This window comes from Coenobita brevimanus, chromosome 23 (genome assembly GCF_032717465.1).
Source record: "Coenobita brevimanus isolate Jiangsu-jjx chromosome 23, ASM3271746v2, whole genome shotgun sequence".
Taxonomy (NCBI): Eukaryota; Metazoa; Arthropoda; class Malacostraca; order Decapoda; family Coenobitidae; genus Coenobita; species Coenobita brevimanus.
In genome coordinates, this window is record NC_136976.1 from 14,558,663 (window position 1) to 14,575,470 (window position 16,808).

A 16,808-nucleotide genomic window follows, 5' to 3' on the forward strand; every position below is an offset into this window, starting at 1 on the left:
ATTGAAAAAGGGAAGAGAAACCTGAAGGATGATGAGATGAGGAAAGAGGTAGGAATGAGCTAGAGTGCAATGGTAAACGAAAATATACGAAATTGATGCAGAGGTAGAAGTAGCATGTGTATTAAGGGATAGACAAAGAGACTGAAAGGCGAGCGAAAAGATGGGAATGAGTAGGGAGAAGAGAGGACGGACTGTTAGAGTAGAAAGTACAAAAATTATAGCTTTCAAGCTAGGGAAAAAAAGAAAAGGGAGAGCGTGTTTTATTCTTGCTAGCTCCGCGTAATTTTCTATAAGTTAATACGATCTCTGTTAACGAAAGGGTTAATGAAAGGTGTATCAAACCCCTCAGATTCGTATAGTCTCTCCAAAGATAAAATTGTCATCAGGTAGCAAGAATAAACGAACTAGCAACATAAGACCGTCTCTGGCACCAGATTAACAACCGTGACACTACAATGTTAGCTTGAAAATATCGAATCTTATAACAACCAGCCCAGGGAGCCTGCACATGCGAGCACCCCCTTTCTTTCTCATTGGGTAGTTGCAGTACCCATCCATTGGATATCAGCTCCCTGCCTGAGGTCAACATTCATAGCTCTGGCCTTCGTAAGCGATCTAAGCCTGTTCTGAAGAGCCCTATCATAGACAGAATCAATTACCCCATTATGGAGGTCCAATCGTCTAGAGAGTGCTGCGTGACCCTTGTTTGATGTATTACCTTTGGTTGCACATTTCAAGGCTGAATCTTAAGATGCCTTACCAACCCACCCATCCACCGCGAGTTGTATATCAGGAGCAACAGGATGACTACGCAAGTTTCCACGGAGATATAGTAGCACACCAACTTAAATTTCATTCATTCATTTATCACCCAATCATACGTTGCCCCATGAGGAGCGTAGGAGCCCGGGGCTAAGCATGTTGGTCCTGACATTTAAGATGAGAGTGACCAGCCTCACTCATCCCTGAGTGGCATTACGTGAACAATAAACCTCAACCATCCCTTGGATACAATCCTTCACTGGCTCAATCCGACTGGAGCGCCGTAATTACCCACTAAACCACCAGGCGCCAAAATATGGTTATATGGTTACCACCCAGCGTAGTAAATGGTTTCCTGGTGTACAAGAAACCATTTGGCTTGTCACTCAGTGTAGAGTCACCCACAGGCAGAAGGAAGAGGAAAAAATGAAGCAAAGAATGACAGAAGAGGGAGTGTAAAGTCACCCGTAGGCAGAAGGACGATGAAAGAATGAAGGAAAGAAAGACAGAAGCGGATGGAAGGAAAGAAAGATGGAGGAAAGGAAAAGGCAGACACCCGAGAGCAGCACTACATCGAGTGAGTGGATGGTGAGCTCCCCCACTTACCACCAACTTAAAAATGTAAGTAATGTCATCAGACTGAAAACACTAATGCTCGCTCACTTTTGGTTGCAAACTTTATATAAGTGAAGGCACACACACACACACAATGTTATACCCAGCTTAAGCTTGTGAAGTTTTATAAATACAGACCACTGACTACACGTGTTTCTACCACCCACCCACCCACACCCACACACTCACACACGCACACACCCACACCCACACCCACACCCACACCCACCCACCCACCCACCCACCCACACACACACACACACACACACACACACACACACACACACACACACATACTATCAACCAAAAAACTATCGCACAGTTTGGGGCACGATGGTTGTGAAAATGAGCGAGTTTTTCAGAGACACATCAATCTATTAACCTGTTACTTAAAAAATATATATCACCCAATATGTGACGATTTATGCTATTTCGACTCCTAATAAGTACCAAGGACAATACTTCTACTTTTAATTACAGGGTGCTGCATATATCACATTGCTTCGTCCGCGTTTCACAATGATTCGTGCGGTAAGGTGTGCGATACTTTTTTGGTTGACTGAACACAAAGACAAAGCTGTTCTGCCGGCCTAGGACTACTGGCCAGTAGGGGGAAAATAGCGGTACTTTGTATCTGTTCGAAAGAATGGAGAAGAATATGATCTTATAACTATTCCTCCTTGGGCAGAGACAGTAGGGGTGGAAGGTGCGAGAAGAGAGGAGAGTGAGAAACTAGGAGAAGGGAGAATGAAAAAGGTGGTGAGGGAAAGGAGGAAACTGCAGTCAGGGACAAAATTTTGCCTGGCATTCTGCTACGTCTAGTTAACACTTATGGCGTGTCCGTCATCTTTCTTCCTGAAGCATCATATCAAAGAACTTAATCTTTGGACAGAGAAGCATACTACGGCTCTCTCATTTTACTCATTTTAAACGAATACTTACTTATCATTAACCTGAAGCTGAGGAAGAGGAGATGAAGGATACAACACGAAAAAAAAAAATGTGAGAAGGTGGAAGAAGATAAGGTGAGGAGGACGAGAGGTGTAAGTCTGAATGGATAACGCAGAGAGGAAATGGTGAGAGGGATGATGGAGAGAAACTAGGGATGAAAGGGGATTAGGAGGAGGGATACAAATCTGAGTAGACCATGCAGATAGAAAGAGAATGAGAGGGTGGGAAGGTGACAGAATGGGGAAGGCAGAGGATGACAGAGGAAAAAAGGCTAGTAGATAAGGAAGACAGAGCGTACGATGGGCTGAGGAAAGACAGTGTGAGGGATGGAGGGGATAGGGTGAGGGAAGTGTTTAGGGGCGTGGGGGGAAGAAGATAGGATGATCAGGAAGATACAATGCCGATGGGGGAAGAAGTGTAAATCTGGGTCGGAGATTGGAAAGGTAATGTTTTGGTTTAAGCCTTTATCGTCGGGAAAAATGTGACATTATGTCACCTTACACGTGTGTCCTGTGGGAAGACTGGCCGAAAGTAAGTTCGCAAAATGGCAGTGGTTGGAATAGAACACCTGATCTTGAATATAAACTATGTTTTGTTGGCGTATAATCATTTGATTCTTAAATACACTCTTGAGATATTATAAATGGTTTTTATGACTCCGTAACGACTCTTCCTTAGCGATTTATTGTGTTAAAAATACCACATTATCCTCTGGTATATTGCTGATACAATTGTGCAGCAGAAAGTTAATAATGCACACACATACAAAAGGATTATTTCTGTGAAGTATTCAAAATCACTAGTTTAGAAAAAATGTCTAAAAATCATTTTATTCCACTTGAAATTCGATCTACTGGGGGGTATGATGAAAACTTAGAGCATGGACAAGGTCTTAGCTTCTTTTCTTTTTTTTTTTTTTTCCTTTTCTTGCGGTAATTTCCGCAACACGTGATGATTACAGAACATGCACATGCAACCAATCGCGAACTGTTACTGTTGTTGTCTAGTAAAACTTCAAAATACCAGCTTTTCACTCGATATGAGGCCTTTCAACCAGTGTGAAGCTACCCTACAACAAGGGTCAGATTAGAGACTGAGCATGAACTATGTCTAAAGAGGGTACACTGTATCATCTGGCGAGTTAGTCAAATTATTTCCTAAGAGCAAAAGTGAAGCTACAGTTTATATACCTAACTTAGGAGATATTTTTCCGTTCGCGGGCAGAATATCACTGCGGTTCTTCATCCTTTTATTAGAACTTCTTCGTGCCTAAAATCATATTGTAGTGTTTATCTCATGTTACAGGTGAACATTTACGATGAAGGAGTTGTAGTATCAAGCTCAGTTAAAATGGACAGACTATAGTCAAAGGGCACTGATATTCAGAGACTATATCCTTGGATTTTATTTTTGCTGTCTAACGATTTTATTACGCTGAGAACCAACCTACCGAACGAGAGGCATTAGATATCTGTAGCTATGTATCTTTGTCAGTCCATATTGTCCACTACAGAACCAGATTTTCGCGTTGGAGGGAGAGTAATGGCCAGAATTAATCTATAGCCATGACGGTGGAGTAGGAAACGGAAAGGAGTGAAGAGGAAGAGTAATGCATATAACGTCGAGCTGTTGTTGTAGTGACTCTGTGTGTGATTGCCACTGGTAGAACCGGAGGGGTGCAAACGTGAGCAAGCACATGAAATAGTATACAGCACAACCAGCACCCACTTTAAATGTCCTCCACGGTTTGGGTTTGTATCACAGGTCCGGGACACGCACAATCGCACATCCTCATCTTTACTCATCCACTCAGCACGAGAGATTTTTCACAAGATGAATGAAATCGTCTTAAGGTGGTAAAAGTAAAGTATAGAGAAGTCATTGACCTGAAAGGGTTAAACCAGAAAGATATGAAGGATTACTGGAGAATTATTAAACCCCTTCACTACGACTGCGTATTTTTGTTGTTTGCTCGTGCTGTCTGCAAAATACATTATCCAGCCTGGTAGAGAGTTTTCGCTCTGAAGACCTTTTTGAGTTTCCCGTTTGAAAAAACTCTTGTACGCTTACAAATTTATCTGAAAGTAGCAGTTCTAAATGGTGTCCTCTAGTTAAATGACCTAATGTGAAAAAAAAGAGGTAAGAAAGAGTAAAGAAGACCGAGCGAGAGTGTGCGAGACAGACTGTGTGTGAAGAAAAGAGGAAAATGTGGGTAACAGGGATGAGGTAATTGTGAAGGCTAGAGAAAAGAAAGTGATAGGAATAAGGGAAGAGTGAAGAAAGGAGGAAAAAGGCAGTGTGTGAGGAATAAAGGTGATCTAAAGAGGACAGTGTGAGAGGGATAAGGGTAGTGAGAGAAAAAGAAAAAGCAGAAAAAGAAGAAAACGAAGATGACAAAGACGAAGACGAAGTAGGAGGAGGAGGAGGAGGGCGACGACGACGACGACGACAACAGAGAGAGAGAGAGAGAGAGAGAGAGAGGTAAAGAAAAGAGGATAAAATAGAGCCAAGAGGACAAGCTAATGAAATGAATGCTGAGGGAACATAGGGAAGTGACAGAGAGAGAGAAAGAGAAGAGGGAAAAAGGGAAAGGAAGAAGGGAAAGGAGAAATCAAAAGGAGAGAAAGTAGGGAAAGGGAGAAAGGGAGAGGAAAAAAGTGGAAGAAGGAAGAAAGAAAACGAAAAGAAAAATAGGGGAGAGGGAAAGGAAAATGCGAAGAGGGAGAGGAAAAGGGGGAGAAGGAATGGAAAGAAGGTGGATGAAAAGGGAAAAGGAGGGAAGGAGAAGAGGAGAAAGGAAAGAGGGGAGACGGAAAGGAAAAAGGGAAGTGATACAACAGAATAGAGAAGGAAATGGTTGGGGAAGAAGTATGTGTAAGAGGAGAGATGAAGAAAGGCTGTGGAGCGATGAGGGGTCTAAGAAGGCACGGATATCCAGATGAAGAGGGCAGGATTACAAAGGCGTTAAGAGGAAAAAATACTCAGTGGAAGGGCTATTTATCTGTCCCAAGGTAGGCTGCTGGTGGGATGGGAACGTGGGATTTACTGTGGCAATGGAAAAGAGGATTTAATAGTGAAGTTATCTCAATCTCATCTACATTTTCAATCGTAGTCAGCTGGAAAGTGCGTGGCTACAGATGAGGTACAAAGATTCCTAGTTCAGAGGGTCAGACTCTCAGTATTTACATTCATGTACTGGAAGGGAATGATTATGTAACACCAAACTTTGACTACTGTAAGAGGTTATTTCAGGCCGTTCAACTAGACATAATATAATTTTCAGCGACTGATAACAGATATAACATCTTAAAAATCCAACCACTGCACCACAAACTTGTAAATTCAACTGTATGCGACATAAAAACTGGCAAGAAATCTGACTGGTGGTTTGAACGAATGAGTATATTTGAGAAAAAAGTGAGATACGAAAAAGATAAGTGGGATATAAGAGAGAAAAATGAAAAGGTGACAGTAGAAATAATAAGCATGAGTTGGAGTGAGAATTTTACCGCTTCCAAGGAGGTGACCTACTTGCTGGAACAACCCCCACCCCTCCCAAGACAGGAACTGAGCTCTTTAGTGACATTTGACCATAAGATGTTTTGTGCAGTTATTCGTTTGTTGTTTATAGACCACGCTTATTATTCTTGTCGGTAATGAAGCTCCCTTGCACCTGCTCCTTACCAGTTTAATTCCATAAATTGAATTTTAATACTGTTGTCTGTTATACTTACGCAATCTGTGTCAAAATTAGTAACATATAAACAGTATATAAGTGAGGTACAATATTGAGATAATATTCTGAGGTGTTGGTAAGTCTCCTAAACTGACAAGAATATGGGTCCGTGACTCCATCTTTATATAATATCCATATTCGATTCCCACTGCTTTGTTTATCAGCGTTTACACTTACATACTTTACACCTGAGTACCAGTTCTCGCTTTTCTCCTTCCATATTCCTCTCAATTTCACACTGCATCTACGTGAGTTGGAAAGAATATGACCTCGTGAAGGGCAGTGGGAAGGTATGAGAGGGTCGTGGAAGAGAATAGGTGAGGGGACCTGTGAAAGGTGAGAGCACTGGAGGGAACAGAGGTTTGGGAAAGGGTGAGGGCGAAGGGAGAATGGAAAAGAAAAAAGGGAAGGGGAGTGGCTTGGTCAAGGAGAATGGTAAAGAAGAAAGGTAGGGAGAAGGCTGATGGGGAGAGGTGAGAGGAAGGATAATGTCAGAAGTTAATTGGAAAGGGTGAGAGGTGATGGGGAAGGGTGAGGACGAAGGGGGAGGGGAAAGGTAAAGTGAAGGGAAAGGTTTAGCGTGGGGGATGGGGAGGTGAAGGGAGAGTGGAAGTGTGAGACGAATGGCGAAGGAATGGGTGAGGGTGAAAGGTCAGGGAAAGGGTGAGGGGGAATGGTGAAGGGTGAAGGGTGAGGGGAGGAGCAGGGCAGTAGGTAGGGGAAGTAGAAGAGAAGACTGGGATATTAAGGGGACGACTCAGTAAAACGTAAGAGTACTGGCAGGGTGAAGGAGGAACGGAGAGGGAGAAGGAACGAGGAAGGGCAGGGAGGGTGATGAGTGGGGAAGGTGAGGGGTAGATTGAAGGAAGAAACGTTTAAGAAAAAGGTGGAGTAAACAGAGAGGATATAGGGTGAGAGTGAAGAGCTGACAGCGTAAAGGGAGGGAAGGAAGGAGGAGGGAGGAGTGCTCACAGTGTGACACTATGAAAGGTCAGAGTATTGGAAGCGTGAGGGAGAAAGGTTAGGGGAGCTGAGGGGATGACTAAGTGAAAGATGATAGTATTGGAAGAATGGGGGAAGGGGAAGTGTGAGAGGGATGAGGGAGGGGAAGGCTGAAAAAGGGAGTGGTATTTTCTTTGTCATCTAAGGCCTCTGTATATGTTCCAATGCTCACACAAACTGACCCATCTGTTTATTTTTTTTTCCGAATGAAACCCTCTGATACGAGAGGCAGGTTTCCCCTTAGCAAAATAAAATACTCCGGAAGCAACTAATTTATCTTCATCATTGTCGTCGTTGTCATCACCATTATTAACATCACCATCAACACCATCATCGGTATTATCGTCTCTTTTTCCACCCAGAACTGGGTGGTGGGACACGATGCCGGAAATATGCCATGTCAGTGATGGAATTTATATCGCCTGGTTTACTGGGCGATTATTGTTATGATGTTCACTATCAGAAAATAATTGGATGTGGTGGATGGACACGAAAGGAGTGGAAAGAGCTGGCATGGTGATGGGTGGTGGAATATGCTGGGAGAAACATATAAGAAGATGGGTGTTAAATTGGTACACTAGTACGGTGCAAGTCAGAAGCTGGAGAGCAATTATAGGTCAGGCAGGATGGACAGAAGGGAGTGAGTGGAGTGGGATGGATGTGCTAAGGAGTTCGTAATGGAAACATATCTCTCTTAAATCTGTAATGGATCGGGTGGGGGTGAGCAAAATACTTGGCTGGGCGGAGGGAAGCAGGCACGATGGACGTGGATAGTAGGACTGGATGGGGGTAATATGCCATGTAAAACTGGGGGTTGTGGGTCTGACAGTACCGCTGGGGGGATGAAAAAACCCTAAAGCCGAAGTTAAATCTGGAGCACTGCTCGCTGAATGAGGGGATATTTCCAAAAATTGTTTTTTTCAAACAATCATATCTTAATAACTACACCACCTAGAACATTCAGTGAAAGGCCAAAATACTCATCAGTCCTTCATTTCACTACTGCAAGTGTCACCAAATGTTTTGGTGTATGAGTTGTGAAATGAGAAAGTGATAATGAAAGAGTCACTTTGAGGGGTCATGGCGAGGTTGTGTCCAAATAAGAATGCGAGTCTGTGGCTAAGACAGTCTGTCTGGAGCAGGCAGAGGTGGCACAGGCAGGACGGGGCTGCCCTCTCCTCACTCAACCCATACTCTTCTAGATCTTTCCACTCGTCACCTGCCCTACCCACAGCTGCATGAATGATTCATCACCCTGTATGTTCGGCCAGCTTTTTGTCCTATTTTTCAGACTGTTACGGAGTGGTGCTGTGTCTATGGCGCGTGGCAGGGGAGAATACTAAGGTTTATACATTACAATATAAAACAGCCGTACATTACTTGTCCCGATTGATTGCTTTCACTTTCACTCCAACACTTGTTTTGTATAGTGAAGGATACAAAACCACTATACTAGTAGTTGCCCCAAAAGATCACTTTCACTTTCACTCCAACACTTGCTTCCAATTCCATAGTTTTCCTTATCTTCAAAAAACTTACGTAAGAGGCATATACTTCTCTTAATTCTTACGTCACTACAGGAATGGCACTCATTTCAATGTTTTTATTTTGGTCACTTTTTATCTGCCTTGAATTCGCCAAGCTAATCGAAAGCTCTCCATATCTCTAGATCGTCCTTATTGCTTAACATTCTCTCCACTCTACTCCGACTCATAATCCTCCTTGTGATTATCGCCATTTAATGATATTGATGCTTTCTATACCTAGCACTCGTCACACACTCATACAGTGACTCAGTTATCTGTGTCACACACTCATCGGAATTTGCATCCATATCGAGAGCCTCATTCTCAATCAGCTTCTGGTGTAACAACTCTATATTCGTGTCTTTTACACTGATGGGTTTACTCATAACTGTCTCAATCTTGGATACATGTTAGTGAAACACAACATGATCAGCTAACCCTCCTGCATGAGTTTCCAACTCTTCCAGGTTTGTTTCACAGCCTGACATTGTTACTGATAAGGGAGTGTTATCACTAGGTAAATGATCTTGCTTGATAACATGCACATCATTCACTCTACTCAACATAATGGGCTCAAGATGCTAATGTCTAATTCAAACATCCACTTTTTACCCCAGCGATATGTATTGTCTGCTTTGAAGTGACAATCATGTATCTATAAGTTATTCAGGACTGTCATTCCAGTTTCTATACACGTAGCAGAGAAAATGCTTCCGTTATCGTTTGGGTACTGAATGGGGTCTGGTACGAGAGGGTATGTAAACATCATCCTGTACAGCAGCTGTGCAGGGTGGGGATCTCCCAGCAATTTGCCGAATCTCGCATTAAAGTCTTCATTAAGAAGGAAGCTATCTACCATTGCCGACATCTTTAATTTCTCTTGAAGAAAATTACTTGGGCTGACTTTACTCTGTGACCTTGCCATTTGGCCATTCCCCATGATTTTAGCATTTATTTATCGAAATATTCAGTAATTTATTTTAGTCTAATTTCTTTGTTCTCACCTTACCCTGAACCCTTCCACAGTGCTTGATCTAAACTGGACCAGAACTGTTTAAGCTGACCTTCCCATGTGACTTGACCATTGACTTACAGGTCTCAAAAAATGCAGGTCAATCTCCCGGTGACCCTCAATCATTCCATCTAGTCTTTTTAAATCAAATCAAAACTTTTTCGTTATTCTGTTCACACTCAGACACGTCTGTCGAAATTTGATCTTAACCTGACCTTTGACTAATTGTTCTTCAACTGATCCCATTCATATCTGCCTTACCCTCATCCCTTCCACCAAGTTTGGTCTAAATCGGATACAAACTGCTAAAGTGGACCTTTGCAAGATCATGCTATGACTGAACCAAGAGATCTTGACCTTTGACCTGCTGTTCTAAAAATCAGTGGGTTTACTATTGGCTGACCTTCAATCATACCATTAAGTTTGGCTAAAAATTTTATCAAAACTGAGAGGGGAAAAGAAGGTGTCTGTATTGATGTGAGCAAAAGATGGAAGAAGAACATATGAGAGTATGGCTCAGTTGGCTCAAGGATTATGTGAGTAAGATTGAAAGTTGGGCTACAATTGTGGGCGATTGTGTGCGTGTACGCACCAACGCAAGATCGTGCAAGCAGAGTGAGAGAAGAGTTCTGGACAAATGTGAAAGTGTGCATGGAAAAGTTTGGAAGGAATGAGAGAGTGTTTTTGATCGGTGATATGAATGGTAAAGTAGGGAATGTGAAGGTGGATGGAATAGTTGGTGAGTGGGGTGTACCTGCTGAGACAGATGAGAATGGCAGTGCGTTATTGGACATTTGTGCCGGGAGGGGGTTGGTGATAGCCAATACCTTCTTCAGGCACAAAATGATCCACAGGTATACATGGCGAGTGATGAGAAGGGTGGGTGGGGAACTGAATGAAAGGAAGGCAATGATTAATTATGTGTGTGTGGATGAAAGGATACGAAGATGTGTAATGGATGCAAGAGCTTATAGAGGTTGGGGGAGTGAGCTTTCTGACCACTACTTGGTGGTGGCCAGAATCAAGACCCAAGTAAGATGGAGAAATAGAAGAAGGGAAGGACGGGAGGAAGTAGTAGTTGCAAGGAGAGTGGAAAGGTTACAAGAGGATGAGAAAAAGGCAGAATATAAGAGAGAAGTGGAGGAACGATTGGGCAAATATGAATTGGAGCAGATGGGGAGGTGGTAGGTGTGTGCAAGATATTCACAGAAGAAATATGTGCAGCATGTTTTGTGGTGTGTGGGGTGAAGAGAAAACGGAAGGGGTGCAAGGAACAGCATGGTGGAATGAAGAGGTGAGACAGGCTGTGGCACAAAAGAAGAAAGCATACATTTAATGGGTGAGAAATAGGGGTGTGGAAGAAGTTGAAAGGCGGAAGAGAGAGTTATACGTAGGAAGGAAGAGAGAGGTGAAAAGATTAGTGAGAGAGAGTAAGAAGACAGTGGATGAGAAATTTGGAAGGAATTTGAGTGTAAAGTGGAGGGACTGTAAGAAAATGTTCTGGAAAGAGGTGAAGAGAGTAAGATAGGGTGGCAGTGAAATTAGTAGCAGAGTGAAAGATAAAAATGGTAGATTACTAGTGGAGAAGGGAGAAAAAGTGGGCAGATGGAAAGAACACTTTAAGGAATTGTTGAACATAGAGAATGGAAGTAATGTCAGTATATGTGGCTGGGGAATAGATGGTAGGAGGAAGGTGAGAAGACAGGAAGAAATCAGTAGGATAGAAGTTGTGGAAGCAATGAAGAAAGTCAAATTGGGGAAAGCCCCAGGAATTGATGGAGTGCGCGGTGAAATGCTGAAGCATGGGGGAGAGATAGTAGTAGAATGGATGTGGAAGATGTGCAGATTGGCCTGGGAGGAAGGTAGAGTCCCGGAGGATTGGAAGACAGGTATAATTATTCCCTTGTACAAAGGGAAAGGGGAAAAAGAAGTGTGTGGTAATCATAGGGGCATTTGTCTTCTTAGTGTAATAGGAAAAGTGTATGGTAGGATACTTATTGACGGAGTTAAGGAAATAACAGAGGAATTAGTTGGAGAAGAACAGGGAGACTTTAGGAAGGGAAGAGGTTGTGTAGATCAGATATTCAGTCTTAGATCTTTAGTGGAAAAGTTTCTAGAGAAGGGAAAGAAGATGTATGCGGCTTTCATGGATTTGGAGAAAGCATATGACAGGGTGGATAGACAAGGATTGTGGAAAATATTAAGAATATGTGGAGTGGATAGGAAGTTGTTGAATGCTGTGAAGAATATGTATGATGGTGCTAAGGCTGCAGTGCGTGTGGATGGTGAACTGAGTGATTTTTTCTCTTTGAAGGTTGGGTTGAAACAGGGATGTGTCATGTCTCCATGGTTGTTCAATCTGTACATGGATGGGGTAATAAAAGAGGTACAAGGAAGGGCAGTGGATGTTGGAGTGGCCCTAGTGAGAGAGGGTAGTGTCTGGAAACTCCCTGTACCGTTGTTTGCAGATGATACGGTGTTGTTAAGTGAAGACGAAGGGGAGCTTCAAGGCTTGGTGGATGAGTTTGGGAGAGTGTGTATGAAACGGAATCTAAAGGTGAATGAAGGGAAGAGTAAAATGATGGTCTTTGAGAGAGGTGAAGTCAGTGAATGTACAGTGAGGTTGGATGGTGAGGAAATGGAAAATGTGAGTACGTTTAAGTACTTGGGGAGTGTGATGAGTGTTGAGTCGAGGTCCGTCATAATGGTGGATAACAAGTACAAGGTGCGGGGAAGAGGGAAAAACGTGGTCTTCCTCCGTCAGCCGTTTATTCAGCAAGCTTCAAGTACACACGAATACCGACAGGGGGCAGGCGGCAACACAAACAAAAATATTAAGAGAGACATAGGTTAAACTTAAATTTATATCACTCAATAATGACTTATTTCTTTACCAAAGTCTTAAGAAACAATGATAATAATAATAATAAATTTCATATTCAATAATCCTGTAATACCTAAATAATAATAACCCGTAACTTACTTGAGTTTACTAATACAGTTTAATACACATCTTAACACCCCCTCTTAAACTCAAGTTATTGTACTGTACAGTACTGTTCCAATAGCTACTATACTGGTACTCCTCTGATAACACTAAAATCATTTAGTTTCCTCCTTGATACAGGTTTAGTAAATAAATCAGCAATATTCTGGTCAGAAGGTACATATGTCAAATCAACAATTTTATCTTCAATTTCTGACCTAATAAAATGAAACTTAATATCTATATGTTTAGATCTTTGATGGTGTACAGGGTTCTTGGATAAGGCTATGGCACCTTTGTTGTCAACATGCAGTATTACAGTGTCCCTTTCACAATCTGTCATATCAGAGTACAGTTGTCTTAGGAAATTTGCTTCTTGCATTGCATGAGTTATTGCTACATACTCGGCTTCACATGATGATAATGCTACTACCCTTTGCTTTTTGCTCTTCCATGAAATTAATGAACCTTGGTTACTTAACTGGAAACAATAACCTGAAGTACTTCGTCTGTCTTCCGATCCTCCCCAGTCTGCATCACAATAACCAATTAATTTAAATGGGTTTTCAGACTTAGAGTATCTCAAGCAATAATTCAAAGTACCCTTGATATACTTCAATACATGTTTAGACAAATTTAAGTGAGCCTTAGTAGGTTTAGCCATTGACTGTGACAATTTTGTTACAGCATAACTTAAATCTGGTCTTGTCCCAATCATGACATATATTAAACTTCCAACAATTTTCCTGTACAGTTTGGGATCCTCCAACTCAGTGGAGTCACTAGAAATTATACTGTTCACACTCATATCACATGGGACAGATTTTGGGTTACAGTCCTCCATATGAAACCTCTCAAGAATACTCTCACAGTATTTCCTTTGATTCATACTGACACTACCATCTGGATTAAATGTAAATTCTATTCCCAGGTACCATGAAAGTTGTCCTAGATCTTTCATCTTAAATCTATCCTTGAGAGTTTTCTTTATGGACACTCCATGGAGTGCACCATCATTGCTCGCTGCTACTATTATGTCATCTAACCAAACTAGTATCATTGTTACATTGTCACCTTCAAATTTAGTAAACAAGCAATTATCAGCTGCAGACTGGTTAAACTTCTGATCATTAAGAAATTCCTGCAACATACTGTTCCAATTTCTACCACTCTGTTTCAGTCCATACAATGATTTCTTAAGTTTACAAACTAAATGTTCACCCTTTTCATTCTTCTTGACAAAACCTTCTGGCTGCTCTAAATATATCTCATAATCTATCTCTGCATTTAGATAGGCTGTCTTTACATCCATTTGGTGTACCTTCATTCCCTCTTGGGCTGCTAATTGCATTAACATTCGAATAGAAGTATGACGAGCGGTTGGTGAAAATGTTTCTCCATAATCTACATCCTTAACTTGGGAATAACCTTTAGCTACATACCTCGCCTTATGTTTTTCTGTGTTGTTCGGGCCTAACTTGACAGCATATACCCATTTTCCACCAACTACTGTTCTCCCCTCAGGTAATGGTACCAGATCAAAAGTGGCATTCTCATGCAAAGCGTCCATTTCTTCCTTCATTGCTCCTTGCCATAGTTGATGCTCGGATGATGAAATAGCTTCCTCATATGTCCTTGGAATGTCAGCAACGCGATAGCAGTAATCAACCGAGTATTTTGCTGCATTTACTTCGTCTTCGTCGTCCAAGATGTAGTCTTCTAAATGCCTGGGTTTGGTCCGAAGTCTTTCAGGGTATCTTCTCTCTTCTCTTTCTTCTTTTGAATCTCTTTCTTGCTTAATATATTGATTTCCTCTTCTTTCTTCTTTAATGTCTTGGTCTTCATCTTCTTGAGCATGTTCACCTTCTTCTATCTTAGGTACTGGCCTTGCATACTCTTCTACAGCATCATTCTTCACTCCCTGTTCTTGATTGAATTTAACACATCTTACTCGCTTTATGTTGTCTTGTTCTGGAAGATATACAAGGTAGGCTGGACTCTGAGTATCATATCCAACAAATATTCCTCGTTCACATCTTGCATCCAGTTTCTTCTTTTCTTGAACATAAGCATAACATAGACTCCCAAAAATTTTCATATTCTTAAGGTTGGGTTTCTCTCCAGTCATCATCTCAAATGGCGTCTTTCCTGTCCGAGGGTTGTAACACCGATTTCTGATATATGCGGCAGTCTTCAGCGCATATGTCCACAGCTTCTTCGGTAATTTGGCTTCTAATAACATGCATCTGGCCATCTCAAATAGGGTTCTCCAGGAGCGTTCTGCAGTACCATTCTGATGGGGGGAATATGGTACGGAAAACTCATGCTTGATACTGTTCTTCACCAAAAGAGACCTAAACTCAGCTGAGGTAAATTCTGTACCATTGTCAGTTCTCATTTTCTTAACACGACCATACGGGGCGCTGTCAGCCAAAAATCTCTCAGTGGCCGCTACTGTGTCACTCTTATGCTTCAAAAAATACACCATAATAACACCTGAGCAGTCATCTACAAAAGAGATTGCGTACTTAAATCCTTCTTTGGCAGGGGGGTCAATGGGGCCAGCTAAATCACAATGAATTAATTCAAGTTTCTTAGTTGCTTTCTTATCTGGCTCTCTGTTCCTGTATTGTGTCATCTTCCCCATTGTGCATGCTTCACAATCAAATGTCTTTTTACCAGAAATTTTCATCCCTTCTACAACATTCTCCAACCTAATGACATCCTTTAAGTTACAATGACCTAGAATCTTATGCCATTCCTCAACATTGTGGGTACCTGTATTACCTTTCACATTTACATTATTTAGGAAATATAACTTCTGATGTGTCTCGATATCAAATTTTGTACCATCTGGGGATAACAACTCTGCATTCTTTGGGGTAAATGTGACAGATGCACCCCTCTTTGTAGCTGCTTTGACAGAAAAAATATCCTGTTTATATGTAGGTATGTATAATGCATTCCTCAACTCAACATTATGATCATTGCCATTAGTGTCACATAGCTTAACACTTGCTACACCTCTGCCTAACACTACACCTGAAGTTCTACTACCATCAGCAAGTTCAATAGTATGGTTCATAGCTTCAAAATCCTCATCAAATTTTACAAATTTGGATTTGTCAATGATAATGTGGGATGTTGCACCACAGTCAACCAATAACTTACCACAGTCATCATTAATACCTAGGTTAGGCTTAGTGCAAGTTACCTTAAATGCAAAACTATGATTAAAATTTACATCCTCTGTTACTGCTTCATCTGACTGACTCACAACTTTTGCATGATTTTTCTTCCTACAACTATTAGTGTCATGTGTATGGGATCTACAAATATCACACCAACGGTTAGGTCTTGGTTTTCTACTAAATTTAGGTTCACTGTCTTTCTTCTTCTTCTCATTACACTGGAAAGCTTTATGACCTGGTCTTCCACACACAAAACATTTTAGGTTACTGGTGCTCTCCCTAAAATTTGCTTTCATGACAGTATGATCATTATTTTCACTTGTCTTATGTGGCCTACAGGCTTTTTCTGATTCCTCAAAGCTTCTCAGTTGCACCTTGAAATCCACAAAAGTCCACTCTTTATCCCTTTGTGTAACAACTGTTGCAAACGTCTTATAACTAGGGGTAGACCTTTTAGTACCATTGCCACAAGTAAACTGTCACTAATAACCTCATTAGCATTCTTCAGGGAGGTCGCTGCTTTCTCTGCCCTAATTAGGTAGTCAGTCACACTCTCGTTTCCTTCCATCTTCAGTGACGTCAGTTCAGTGTACAAAGATATTATCCTAGGCTTGCTTGTCCCCATGTAATACTCACGAAGGATCTTCATCGCCTTCTTCCCATTATCCTTGGCTTCTCTCATTACCAAAGAAAGGCTTGTGTCATCTAGGAGTTGAACTAATTCAGCGTACACTCTGGCGTTTTTCTCGGCGTCTGGAGTTGTGGCCGTCAGGACATCGTGGAGCTTCCGTAACCTTAGGTGGCCCATAAACTTAACTTCCCACAACTCGTACTTTTCCTCATCACCATCGAAGAGTAGGCGATTCCTGGGCCCATAACCTGTTGAGTCGAGGTCCGTCATAATGGTGGATAACAAGTACAAGGTGCGGGGAAGAGGGAAAAACGTGGTCTTCCTCCGTCAGCCGTTTATTCAGCAAGCTTCAAGTACACACGAATACCGACAGGGGGCAGGCGGCAACACAAACAA